The 15,021-nt window shown below is 36.4% G+C and overlaps 1 long non-coding RNA gene across 1 annotated transcript; it reads left to right on the forward strand.

Moving 5' to 3' along the window:
* The first annotated feature begins 11,561 nt into the window (after positions 1–11,561).
* Positions 11,562–13,755, forward strand: LOC113114510 (uncharacterized). Its single transcript, XR_003293753.1, has 4 exons — positions 11,562–11,694; positions 12,350–12,367; positions 12,809–12,903; positions 13,511–13,755. It is a non-coding gene; the product is annotated as an uncharacterized LOC113114510 (long non-coding RNA).
* Positions 13,756–15,021: the final 1,266 nt, after the last annotated feature.

The following is a 15,021-nucleotide window of genomic DNA, read 5'->3' on the forward strand; positions in this document are numbered from 1 at the left end:
GTTTTGGTTGTGGCATTAACTAACCAAAATCCAACGTCGAGCCAACGTCTCAAGCCAATGTCACACTGACATCAAAAACTGATGTTTAGTCGTCAGGTATGGCAACCATAATCCAACGTTTTCTAGACGTCATAATGGCAACGTCCAAACAACGTCAAATTAAAACATAATTTGACGTTGATCTGTAGTTAGTTTTAGGTTGTGGCATTAACTAACCAAAATCCAACGTCGAGCCAACGTCTCAAGCCAACGCCACATTGACATCAAATACTGATATTAAGTCGTCAGGTATGGCAACCAAAATCCAACGTTTTCTAGACGTCCTAATGGCAACGTCCAAACAACGTCAAATTAAAACATCATTTGACGTTGATCTGTAGTTAGTTTTGGTTGTGGCATTAACTAACCAAAATCCAACGTCGAGCCAACGTCTCAAGCCAATGTCACACTGACATCAAAAACTGATGTTTAGTCGTCAGGTATGGCAACCAAAATCCAACGTTACCTAGACGTCATAATGGCAACGTCCAAACAACGTCAAATTAAAACATCATTTGACGTTGATCTGTAGTTTGTTTTAGGTTGTGACATTAACTAACCTAAACCCAACGTCGAGCCAACGTCTCAAGCCAACGTCACATTGACATCAAATACTGATACTAAGTCGTCAGGTATGGCAACCAAAATCCAACGTTTTCTAGACGTCCTAATGGCAACGTCCAAACAACGTCAAATTAAAACATCATTTGACGTTGATCTGTAGTTAGTTTTGGTTGTGGCATTAACTAACCAAAATCCAACGTCGAGCCAACGTCTCAAGCCAATGTCACACTGACATCAAAAACTGATGTTTAGTCGTCAGGTATGGCAACCATAATCCAACGTTTTCTAGACGTCATAATGGCAACGTCCAAACAACGTCAAATTAAAACATAATTTGACGTTGATCTGTAGTTAGTTTTAGGTTGTGGCATTAACTAACCAAAATCCAACGTCGAGCCAACGTCTCAAGCCAACGCCACATTGACATCAAATACTGATATTAAGTCGTCAGGTATGGCAACCAAAATCCAACGTTTTCTAGACGTCCTAATGGCAACGTCCAAACAACGTCAAATTAAAACATCATTTGACGTTGATCTGTAGTTAGTTTTGGTTGTGGCATTAACTAACCAAAATCCAACGTCGAGCCAACGTCTCAAGCCAATGTCACACTGACATCAAAAACTGATGTTTAGTCGTCAGGTATGGCAACCATAATCCAACGTTTTCTAGACGTCATAATGGCAACGTCCAAACAACGTCAAATTAAAACATCATTTGACGTTGATCTGTAGTTAGTTTTAGGTTGTGGCATTAACTAACCAAAATCCAACGTCGAGCCAACGTCTCAAGCCAATGTCACACTGACATCAAATACTGATCTTAAGTCGTCAGGTATGGCAACCAAAATCCAACGTTTTCTAGACGTCATAATGGCAACGTCCAAACAACGTCAAATTAAAACATCATTTGACGTTGATCTGTAGTTAGTTTTAGGTTGTGGCATTAACTAACCAAAATCCAACGTCGAGCCAACGTCTCAAGCCAACGTCACACTGACATCAAATACTGATATTAAGATGTCAGGTATGGCAACCAAAATCTAACGTTATCTAGACGTCATAATGGCAACGTCCAAACAACGTCAAATTAAAACATCATTTGACGTTGATCTGTAGTTAGTTTTAGGTTGTGGCATTAACTAACCAAAATCCAACGTCGAGCCAACGTCTCAAGCCAATGTCACACTGACATCAAATACTGATATTAAGATGTCAGGTATGGCAACCAAAATCCAACGTTATCTAGACGTCATAATGGCAACGTCCAAACAACGTCAAATTAAAACATCATTTGACGTTGATCTGTAGTTTTTTTTAGGTTGTGGCATTAACTAACCTAAACCCAACGTCGAGCCAACGTCTCAAGCCAACGTCACTTTGACATCAAATACTGATGTTTAGTCGCCAGGTATGGCAACCATAATCCAACGTTTTCTAGACGTCATAATGGCAACGTCCAAACAACGTCAAATTAAAACATCATTTGACGTTGATTTGTAGTTAGTTTTAGGTTGTGGCATTAACTAACCAAAATCCAACGTCGAGCCAACGTCTCAAGCCAATGTCACACTGACATCAAATACTGATCTTAAGTCGTCAGGTATGGCAACCAAAATCCAACGTTTTCTAGACGTCATAACGGCAACGTCGAAACATTGTCAAATTAAAACATCATTTGACGTTGATCTGTAGTTAGTTTTAGGTTGTGGCATTAACTAACCAAAATCCAACGTCGAGTCAACGTCTCAAGCCAACGTCACACTGACATCAAAAACTGATATTAAGATGTCTGGTATGGCAACCAAAATCCAACGTTATCTATACGTCATAATGGCAACGTCCAAAAAACGTCAAATTAAAACATCATTTGACGGTGATTTGTAGTTAGTTTTAGGTTGTGGCATTAACTAACTAAAATCCAACGTCGAGCCAACGTCTCAAGCCAACGTCACACTGACATCAAATACTGATGTTTAGTCGTCAGGTATGGCAACCATAATCCAACGTTTTCTAGACGTCATAATGGCAACGTCCAAACAACGTCAAATTAACACATCATTTGACGTTGATTTGTAGTTAGTTTTAGGTTGTGGCATTAACTAACCAAAATCCAACGTCGAGCCAACGTCTCAAGCCAATGTCACACTGACATCAAATACTGATTTTAAGTCGTCAGGTATGGCAACCAAAATCCAACGTTTTCTAGACGTCATAACGGCAACGTCGAAACAACGTCAAATTAAAACATCATTTGACGTTGATCTGTAGTTAGTTTTAGGTTGTGGCATTAACTAACCAAAATCCAACGTTGTTTAGACGTCAAATTGGCAACATCCAAACAACGTCAAATTCAGTGTTAATTTTGACACGAAATTTTAATTTAGTTTTAGTCTTAGTCTTTTGACTATAATTCTTTTTAGTTTTAGTCAAGTTTTAGTCATCTGATTTGTTTTAATTTTAGTCTTATTTTAGTCGACTAAAATTGCTTGGTATTTTAGTCGACTAAAATTGCTTGGTATTTTAGTCGACTAAAATAAGACTAAAATCAATAACAGATTTACTAGACATTTTTTTTACAGCTGGTATAGGAAACAAACTTAACCAAAAATATATAAAACACAAATTTCAACTTTATTTCAACACAACTGTGTCTTTATTTCGATTCAAAAGCTTTTATGCAGCAACAAACACTGTCATGATAATGTAAAACAATAACTAGCTGCCAATTGACGCATCAATAAAAGAAAAATAAGGTTAGGTCCAGGACCTTAAGCTTACAGCTGAGCTGAACAATAAGTGCATACATTTAAAGTAAATATTTAATAAGTTGGCAGCTAGGTGGATAAAAAAAGTAACAAGATTTTATAAGGTATTCATTTGTCTAGCAATATTGTATGTTTTAAATACTACAATATTGCTAGATTTGTATGTATAATGATAGGATGTGAACATTCATGTTTCACATGACTAATATAGAAATATTTCTAGACGTCATAATGGCAACGTCCAAACAACGTCAAATTAAAACATCATTTGACGTTGATCTGTAGTTAGTTTTAGGTTGTGGCATTAACTAACCAAAATCCAACGTCGAGCCAACGTCTCAAGCCAACGTCACACTGACATCAAATACTGATTTAAGTCGTCAGGTATGGCAACCAAAATCCAACGTTTTCTAGACGTCATAATGGCAACGTCCAAACAACGTCAAATTAAAACATCATTTGACGTTGATCTGTAGTTAGTTTTAGGTTGTGGCATTAACTAACCAAAATCCAACGTCGAGCCAACGTCTCAAGCCAACGTCACACTGACATCAAATACTGATATTAAGTCGTCAGGTATGGCAACCAAAATCCAACGTTTCTAGACGTCATAATGGCAACGTCCAAACAACGTCAAATTAAAACATCATTTGACGTTGATCTGTAGTTAGTTTTAGGTTGTGGCATTAACTAACCAAAATCCAACGTCGAGCCAACGTCTTCGCCTGTTTATGTTTTGCCGGGTCTTTGTTCATTCCTCGCATCTCTCCCGTCTGCTGATTTGATTTTCGTCACAGTCTATTTTCGTCTCGTCCTTTATTCGTTGACGATAATGTCAATCAATTTAGTCATAGTTTTAGTCTTCATCAGTGCCTTCTATTTTAGTTCTCGTTTCCTTTTCGTCCGCAAAAATATATTCGTGACGAAAATAATGACGAAAATATTTAGTCAACGAAATTAACACTGGTCAAATTAAAACATCATTTGACGTTGATCTGTAGTTAGTTTTAGGTTGTGGCATTAACTAACCAAAATCCAACGTCGAGCCAACGTCTTAAGCCAATGTCACATTGACATCAAAAACTGATGTTTAGTCGTCAGGTATGGCAACCAAAATCCAACGTTTTCTAGCAGTCATAATGGCAACGTCCAAACAACGTCAAATTAAAACATCATTTGACGTTGATCTGTAGTTAGTTTTAGGTTGTGGCATTAACTAACCAAAATCCAACATCGAGCCAACGTCTCAAGCCAATGTCACATTGACATCAAATACTGATATTAAGTCGTCAGGTATAGCAACCAAAATCCAACGTTGTTTAGACGTCAAATTGGCAACATCCAAACAACGTCAAATTAAAACATCATTTGACGTTGATCTGTAGTTAGTTTTAGGTTGTGGCATTAACTAACCAAAATCCAACGTCGAGCCAACGTCTTAAGCCAATGTCACATTGACATCAAAAACTGATGTTTAGTCGTCAGGGATGGCAACCAAACTCCACCGTTTTCTAGCAGTCATAATGGCAACGTCCAAACAACGTCAAATTAAAACATCATTTGACGTTGATCTGTAGTTAGTTTTAGGTTGTGGCATTAACTAACTAAAATCCAACGTCGAGCCAACGTCTCAAGCCAACGTCACACTGACATCAAATACTGATATTAAGTCATCAGGTATGGCAACCACAATCCAAAATTTTCTAGACGTCATAATTGCAACGTCCAAACAACGTCAAATTAAAACATCATTTGACGTTGATCTGTAGTTAGTTTTAGGTTGTGGCATTAACTAACCAAAATCCAACGTCGAGCCAACGTCTCAAGCCAATGTCACACTGACATCAAATACTGATATTAAGATGTCAGGTATGGCAACCAAAATCCAACGTTTTCTAGCAGCCATAATGGCAACGTCCAAAAAACGTCAAATTAAAACATCATTTGACGGTGATTTGTAGTTAGTTTTAGGTTGTGGCATTAACTAACTAAAATCCAACGTCGAGCCAACGTCTCAAGCCAACGTCACACTGACATCAAATACTGATATTAAGTCGTCAGGTATGGCAACCAAAATCCAACGTTTTCTAGACGTCATAATGGCAACGTCCAAACAACGTCAAATTAAAACATCATTTGACGTTGATCTGTAGTTAGTTTTAGGTTGTGGCATTAACTAACCAAAATCCAACGTCGAGCCAACGTCTCAAGCCAATGTCACACTGACATCAAAAACTGATGTTTAGTCGTCAGGTATGGCAACCAAAATCCAATGTTTTCTAGACGTCATAATGGCAACGTCCAAACAACGTCAAATTAAAACATCATTTGACGTTGATCTGTAGTTAGTTTTAGGTTGTGGCATTAACTAACCAAAATCCAACGTCGAGCCAACGTCTCAAGCTAATGTCACACTGACATCAAATACTGATATTAAGATGTCAGGTATGGCAACCAAGATCCAAAGTTTTCTAGCAGTCATAATGGCAACGTCCAAACAAAGTCAAATTAAAACATCATTTGACGTTGATCTGTAGTTAGTTTTAGGTTGTGGCATTAACTAACCAAAATCCAACGTCGAGCCAACGTCTCAAGCCAATGTCACACTGACATCAAAAACTGATGTTTAGTCGTCAGGTATGGCAACCAAAATCCAATGTTTTCTAGACGTCATAATGTCAACGTCCAAACAACGTCAAATTAAAACATCATTTGACGTTGATCTGTAGTTAGTTTTAGGTTGTGTTATAAAATAACCAAAATCCAACGTCTAGCCAACGTCTCAAGCCAATGTCACACTGACATCAAATACTGATTTTAAGTCGTCAGGTATGGCAACCAAAATCCAACGTTTTCTAGACGTCATAATGGCAACGTCCAAACAACGTCAAGTTAAAACATCATTTGACGTGGATCTGTAGTTAGTTGTAGGTTGTGACATTAACTAACCAAAATCCAACGTCGAGCCAACGTCTCAAGCCAATGTCACACTGACATCAAAAACTGATGTTTAGTCGTCAGGTATGGCAACCAAAATCCAATGTTTTCTAGACGTCATAATGGCAACGTCCAAACAACGTCAAATTAAAACATCATTTGACGTTGATCTGTAGTTAGTTTTAGGTTGTGGCATTAACTAACCAAAATCCAACGTCTAGCCAACGTCTCAAGCCAATGTCACACTGACATCAAATACTGATTTTAAGTCGTCAGGTATGGCAACCAAAATCCAACGTTTTCTAGACGTCATAATGGCAACGTCCAAACAACGTCAAGTTAAAACATCATTTGACGTGGATCTGTAGTTAGTTTTAGGTTGTGGCATTAACTAACCAAAATCCAACGTCGAGCCAACGTCTCAAGCCAACGTCACACTGACATCAAATACTGATATTAAGTCGTCAGGTATGGCAACCAAAATCCAAAATTTTCTAGACGTCATAATGGCAACGTCCAAACAACGTCAAATTAAAACATCATTTGACGTTGATCTGTAGTTAGTTTTAGGTTGTGGCATTAACTAACCAAAATCCAACATCAAGCCAATGTCTCAAGCCAACGTCACATTGACATCAAAAACTGATGTTTAGTCGTCAGGTATGGCAACCAAAATCCAACGTTTTCTAGACGTCATAATGGCAACGTCCAAACAACGTCAAATTAAAACATCATTTGACGTTGATCTGTAGTTAGTTTTAGGTTGTGCGCATTAACTAACCAAAATCCAACATCAAGACAATGTTCTCAAGCGCAACGTCAGATTGACATCAAAATAGATGATATTTAGTGTCCGGTATAGGCAACCAAAATCCAACGTCTACAAAGCATCATAATGGTCAACGTCCAAACAAACGTATAAATTTAAAACATTGTCTTGACTTTGATTCTTTAGTTTGGTTTCCAAGGTTTGTGTTGATGATTATTAAACTAACCTAAACCCAACGTCAAAGCCAACGTCTCAGGCCAACGTCACATTGACATCAAATACTGATATTAAGTCGTCAGGTATGGCAACCATAATCCAACGTTTTCTAGACGTCATAATGGCAACGTCCACACAACGTCCAATTAAACATCATTTTGATGTTGATCTGTAGTTAGTTTTAGGTTGTGGCATTAACTAACCAAAATCCAACGTCGAGCCAATGTCTCAAGCCAACGTCACATTGACATCAAAAACTGATATTAAGTTGTCAGGTATGGTAACCAAAATCCAACGTTTTCTAGACGTCATAATGGCAACGTCCAAACAACGTCAAATTAAAACATCATTTGACGTTGATCTGTAGTTAGTTTTAAGCTGTGGCATTAACCAACCAAAATCCAGCGTCAAGACAACGTCTCAAGCCAACGTCAGGTTGACATCAAATACTGATATTTAGTCGCCAGGTATGGCAACCAAAAGTCATAATGTTAATGTCCAAACAACGTCAAATTCTAACGTCATTTGACTTTGATCTTTAGTTTGTTTTTAGGTTGTGACATTAACTAACCAAAATCCAACGTCGAGCCAACGTCTCAAGCCAACGTCAGACTGACATCAAATACTGATATTAAGTCGTCATGTATGGCAACCAAAATCCAACGTTATCTAGACGTCATAATGGCAACGTCCAAACAACGTCAAATTAAAATACATTTGACGTTGATCTGTAGTTAGTTTTAGGTTGTGGCATTAACTAACTAAAATCCAACGTCGAGCCAACGTCTCAAGCCAACGTCACACTGACATCAAATACTGATATTAAGTCGTCAGGTATGGCAACCAAAATCCAACATTTTCTAGACGTCATAATGGCAACGTCCAAACAACGTAAAATTAAAACATAATTTGACGTTGATCTGTAGTTAGTTTTAGGTGGTGACATTAACTAACCAAAATCCACCGTCGAGCCAACATCTCAAGCCAATGTCACATTGACATCAAAAACTGATGTTTAGTCGTCAGGTATGGCAACCAAAATCCAACGTCTTCAAGACGTCATAATGTTAATGTCGAAACAACGTCAAATTATAACGCCATTTGACTTTGATCTTTAGTTTGTTTTTAGGTTGTGACATTAACTAACCTAAACCCAACGTCGAGCCAACGTCTCAGGCCAACGTCACATTGACATCAAATACTGATCTTAAGTCGTCAGGTATGGCAACCATAATCCAACGTTTTCTAGACGTCATAATGGCAACGTCCACACAACTTCAAATTAAAACATCATTTGATGTTTATCTGTAGTTAGTTTTAGGTTGTGGCATTAGCAAATCAAAATCCAACGTCGAGTCAACCTCTTAAACCAACGTCAGATTGACATCAAATACTGATATTTAGTCATCAGGTATGGCAACCATAATCCAGTGTTTTCAAGGCGTCATAATGGTAACATCCAAACAACGTCAAATTATAACATCAATTTATTTTATTTTTTTTAATTGTTATTTAATATAGTGGTTTCACTTTATTGTTATGGTTCCTTTTGAAATTTATGTTGTTGCGTTGTTGCACCTACAGTCGTGGCCAAAAATATCAGCACCCTTGGTAAATATGATCAAAGAAGGGTGTGAAAATTCATCTGCTTTAATCGTTTTGCACTTTTATATAAAAAATTCACAAAAATGTATCCTTTCATTGGATAATAAGAATTTAAAACAGGGGGAAATATCATTATGAAATAAATGTTTTTTTTTTTTTCTAATACACATTGGCCACAATTAATGGCACCCTTTTATTCAGTACTTTTTGAAACCTCCATTTGCCAGATTAACAGGTCTATTTTTTTTTCTATAATGCCTGATGAGGTTAGAGAACACCTGACAAGAGATCAGAGACCATTCTTTCATCCAGAATCACTCCAGACCCTTTAGATTCCCAGCTCCATGTTGGTGCTTCTTCAGTTCACTCCTCTCATGTTCTGTAAGGTTCAGGTCAGAGGACTGGAATGGCTATAGCAGAAGCTTGGTTTTGAGCTCAGTGACCCATTTCTGTGTTGTTTTCGAGGTTTGTGTTTGGATTATTGTATGGTTGAAAGATCAAAACATGGACCATTATAAGATTTCTAACAGTCACTTACTGATTTTTTATCTGTTGGTATTTGATAGAATCCATGATGCCATGTTTCTAAACAAGATGTCTAGGGCCTCCAGCAGAAATATAGGCCCAGAAAAAAACAAATACAGCAGTATATTTCATTGTGCACATGGGTTACTTTTTTCTCTCTGTGTTCACCTAACCCATCTTGAGTGTTTGCTGCTAAAAAAATCTCATTTTTTTGGTTTCATCTGATCATAGAAGCCATTCACATTTAAAGTTCCAGTCTTGGCTGATAACTGAATTATGCTTTAGTTTGTTTTTGAATGAGCTAGGATAATTTTTCTTGTAACCCTCCCAAACAACATGTGTTGATGTAGGTTCTGTTTGACTTTTTTTAAAAGGTTTTCTGAACCAGAGACTCCGCTATTTGCTGCAGTTCTCCAGCTGTGACCTTTGGCGAGTCTTTAGCTACTCAAACTCTCCTTCTCACCACACATTAGGACGATATAGACAAGTCCTCTTCCAAGCAGTTTTGTAACATTTTATGTTGATTGGAGATTCTTAATTATTGCCCTGATGGTGGAAATGGGAATTTTCACTGCTCTAGCTCTTTTCTTAAAGCCACTTCACCAATTTGTTAAGCTCAATTATCTCAATTATCACATCAGAAATACATTCTTTGGTTTTTCTCATTGTGATGAATGATTAAGGGAATTTGGGCTTTGTTTTCCCTCCTCTTTATATTTCTGTGAAACAGGTAGCCATAGCCATAGCTGGATAATTTCATGTTTATAATCAAGCTTGAGTGCTCAAAATTGTGAATTTGAATGGGAATATACTTCAGAGATATTTTACTCATAAAAATTTCTAGGGGGGCCAATAATTGTGTCCAATGAGCATTTGAGAAAAAAACTTTTCATTTCTTATTATCCAATGAAAGGATACATTTTTGTGAATATTTTTTTAAATAAAATATCAAAAGGATTAACAATGAATTTTCACAACCTTCTTTGGTCACTTTTACAAAGGGTGCCAATATTTTGGGCCACGACTGTACCTGCTTTCATTAGAGTGTTAGAATAAGTTGATGTTCTTGCAAAGTTACTTGTAGTCAGTCAAACATATTCTGGGAGAGCATCAGAATTAGAAATTAAGCAGACAGTCTATTAGTACTATAATGAGAGTTAGTTGACATGTAAGTGCAATACTTATATTGTCAATAGAATATTCAAAAGGGACTATGAAAATAAAGTGTTATGACTTTAATTTGACCCATGACCATTCATGAACCATAACAGTTTATATAAATTGATATCCAATCTGTCACAGTTTTCTGTCTTTCTGTCACAGTCTTATGTCTTTCTGTCACAGTCTTCTGTGAGTGTTGTGTTTGTTTGGTGCCATGTGCTTTTGTCCTGTCTCTTTTCTGACCCCGCCCACCTTGTCACCTCAACGTCTTGTAAGTGTTACTGGTTCTCGTGTTTTTTTGCATCTTGGTTTTGTTTTTGCCGTGTTGGCTTTTTTGTTCTTAGACTCCAGAGGGTTAAAGTTAATCTTCCCTGCATTTGGACCCAGACCCTGTTCTTTCTTTGCTGGCCCGTGACACAATCTTGTTTGCAATATAATGCAATTCAAACACTCTCAAACATGTTAAGACATATTTAGGAGGATCAAAACAGTATTGCTTACTTAATTCTGGGCTGGAAACATTGTTTATCAAAACATAAACTTGTTGATCTTTGTGTTGGAAAGTAAAGTGAGTGCATGCAGACAATGCAAGCATTACTGTTTATTGTACAGTCTTATAATTATGCAATATAAATGTCTAATTCCTTTGCTATAATTTAGTCTGTTCTTATATATGTTTTTTTTTAAATATATAAAATAATTGATCAGATTGATTGCTGCTTCTTACTTGCATTTTTCATATTTAAAGTACATTCTAGTTAAAAATTTAAAATTACAAATTTCATATTTAAATGTTGATCTCATCCATCAATGATGAATATGCTTCAACTTTTTCTGTGTATGGATTTTGTGAATAAGCACTACAGAATAATACAAGTTAATTTAAAGTATATTATTGTTTATTTTATTTGGATTTTTATTATTATTATGATTATTATTTGTATTTTTTTTTTTTTTTTGCCACCCCCCCCCCATAATCCCACGCCCAAACATAATGCAACACGGTGACATCGCGCTATTGCGCCATTTTGCGACTACTTGGCGGTCTTTTTTGGATCGGCAGGCATCAGTTTATCAGGCGGCCTGCGGTGCACTTACAGCTCAAACTGTGGTGAGTATATCTGGATATTAGATCATGTATAACGTAAAAGTGTTTATGCCCCCCTATATAATGATATTACTTGTAATACGTATCAAATACATCGAAGTGTTTTAGCTGCAAGACCGATGGGTAGAGATAATTAATTAAAAAATGGTAACGTTAACTGTTATATCCCTGAAATAAAAACGCCTGAGTCATTAAAGCCATCTAACTGTTAGCGCTGAAAAACAGTTCAAATAAAGTTTAAACTTGAGACATATGTTTTTAATTATTATATTATTATTATTATTGTTTCGAATAATTTAACGTTAAGCTTTTCATCATGAAATTTGTTCGATTCATTGCTTTTTTTTCTTCAATTGTGTCATGCGAATTAGTTATACAGGTGTTTATAGTAACTTAATATTCTGCTGTAGTTTAATAATTTTGGATCTCCTTTAGCTGTCAGATTTCTACACACGATGTAAAGAGGCTCCTTTTTTATTTATTTTAAGCAAAAACAGCCTTTTCTTCTACAAGCTCTAGTTTTATATTTGGGGTTCAAGTTTATCACTAAGGTATAGTATTTAATATAGTGTGAATTTAGGGGCTATACTATATGAGGTTATAACTTTTGTTTTGTTTTTGCTTTGTTTTGCATTTATCTCTTTGCCATGTTCTGAAGAAGCCATATTGTTGTAAGGTATGTTTTTTTGTTCATTTATAAAAGAGCCGCTAGAACAATCTGCTTTAATATATTACATTAATTAGATTAAAATATTAATAGATTGAAGGTAGTTAATCTGATTCTTCTGGTTTTCTTGTGTGCTCTTCTGTTATCCTATAATTTTGCACTTTACAGTTGCTAGCAAGGAGAAAATGAATGAAATTAATATTTACAGGCCAAGTTGTTGAAATAGTGTTGGTTTTAAATTTTGAAATTGCACAATATCAGTTGTTTTGCAATAAGATAAAAACCTGCCAGTTTGGGTGAGCCTATGACTTTTAATCTAGTACCAACTGGAGGACCTGTATGATATCTGCATTATACTAGATATGATGAACACGTAACAGAAACTATAACACCTGCCTCATAATGTGTCATGTATAATTAATTATTTGGGCATTACTCTTGTATCCACAGGTTGATGAAAAATGAGGTCATGGCCTGTTTCAGTATGAAGTGGGGGAAGGGGAAGCTTGCTTTCACCAAGATCAATCTGTACACTGTTGTCACAGGTAAAACAAAATTAACATATAATACAAATATTAGCATAATATCATTGTGACATTCAGCGTTGTTTAGTTTCTGTTTTAGTTGGTTTAGTGAAAACCAGTAACCTCGTATTGTAGGTACTCATCTGTCACACAGAAATCACACAAACTTCCATATATACACTTCTTATTGATTGGCAGGTCATTCCTGTTGCCAGCCTATCTTTATTGTTCAGAACTCTAACAATTGTTTTTGCATTCTCTAACAATTGTTTTTGCATTTAATGTATTAGACATTAAATGTTAATTTACCTTAAGACACTCTGCAAAAAAATACTGCAATGTGTCTTTGTTGTCATGGTTTTCTTTTGCTAGATTGTCTGCTTAGTGTTTGTCAATTGCATCACAAGCTGAAATATATTTTGATGACTTATAGCATGTAATTTACATTCATGGCTCTTAAAGCTAGGGTAGATTTTTATTTTTTTCTAAGAAACCAAATCAATAGTGTAAGTGGTCTAAATGTATTCTGTGGAAGGCATAAAAAAGTGGTTAATGATTACATTCAGTGATTACTATAGTGCATCATATCCTATACTTACACATTTTCTTATTCAAATATTTCTTACAGAGAGTGTCCAGAAAACATCAAAAGAGACGGGGCAAATACTGCAGCAGCCACTGCCTTTTGTTTAAAATATGCCCCAGCAGAGCCGTCGCAAGGAGGGTGAGAGGCCCTGTGCAAAGTTGATGTGCGAGGCCCTCTACAATTTTGCGTGTGTGTGTGTGGTGGGGGAGGTTGCTGTAGCAAGGCAAGGCAAGTTTATTTATATAGCAAATTTCGAACAAAATGGTAATTCAAAGTGCTTTACATAAAATTAAGTAAAATAATCATGAAGAACAAAACTAAAACAAGCAATTTTAAAACTTTGGAAATTATTTAAAAATTGACTTGAATTTAAAACAGTTAGAAATAGAAAATGATCTTACAGTTAATACATAAAATACAGTGCAATCAGGTCGGACATCGCACAGTGCTCATTCAATAAATGCACAGCTAAACAGATGAGTTTTGAGTCTAGATTTAAATGTGACTAGTGTTTTAGCACATCTGATCTCTTCTGGAGGCTGATTCTGGAAGCAATGTATTTTGGTCCTAGGTCTTTGAGTGACTTCTAGACAAGTAGAAGTACTTTAAAATCAATCTTAAATGTAACTGGAAGTTAATGAGGACTGGTGTGATATGCTCAGATGTTCTAGTCAGAATCCTGGCAGCAGTGTTCTGGATGAGCTGCAGCTGTCTAATGGTCTTTTTGGGAAGGCCGGTGTGGAGCCTATTACAATAGTCCACCCTGCTGGTGATAAAGCATGAACAAGTTTCTCCAAGTCTTGGCTGGAAACAAAACATCTAATTCTTGCAATGTTTTTTAAATGATAGTATGCTGATTTAGTTACTGCTTTGACATGACTACTGAAACTAAGGTCTGTCTCCAGAATCACACCACGTTTCCTGTCTTGATTTTTAGTTGTTAGACCCCTAGAGTCAAAGTATGCATTCACCTTAAAAACTTCATCTTTGTTTCCAAATGCAATGACTTCAGTTTTTTCCTTGTTTAACTGAAGAAAGTTCTGGCACATCCAGCTATTAATTTCATCAATGCATTGGCAGAGGGAGTCAGTGGGGCTGTATTCATTTGGAGATAAGGCTAGGTAAATCTGGGTATCATCAGCATAGCTGTAATAGGCAATTAGGTTCTTTCTCATTATTTTACTTAGAGGAAGCATATACAGGCTAAACAAGAGCGGTGCAAGAATTGAACCTTGTGGGTCTCCACATATCATGGATGTCTACTTAGACTTATGCTCTCCTAGACTCACATAATGATCGCTCCTTTTTAAGTATGACCTGAACCATTTGAGTACCATCCCAGAAAGCCCGACCCAGTTTTCCAGTCTCTCTAGTAGTATGTTATGATCGACAGTGTCAAACGCAGCACTGAGATCTAGCAATACCAGCACTGATATATTGCCAGAGTCACAATTTAAGTTAATATCATTTATTATCTTAATGAGTGCTGTCTCTGTGCTGTGATGCGGTCTGAAACCAGATGTTTAAGTATTTATTCAGCTGATTAAAAACTA

Source organism: Carassius auratus, chromosome 14 (assembly GCF_003368295.1).
Source record: "Carassius auratus strain Wakin chromosome 14, ASM336829v1, whole genome shotgun sequence".
Lineage (NCBI taxonomy): Eukaryota > Metazoa > Chordata > Actinopteri > Cypriniformes > Cyprinidae > Carassius > Carassius auratus.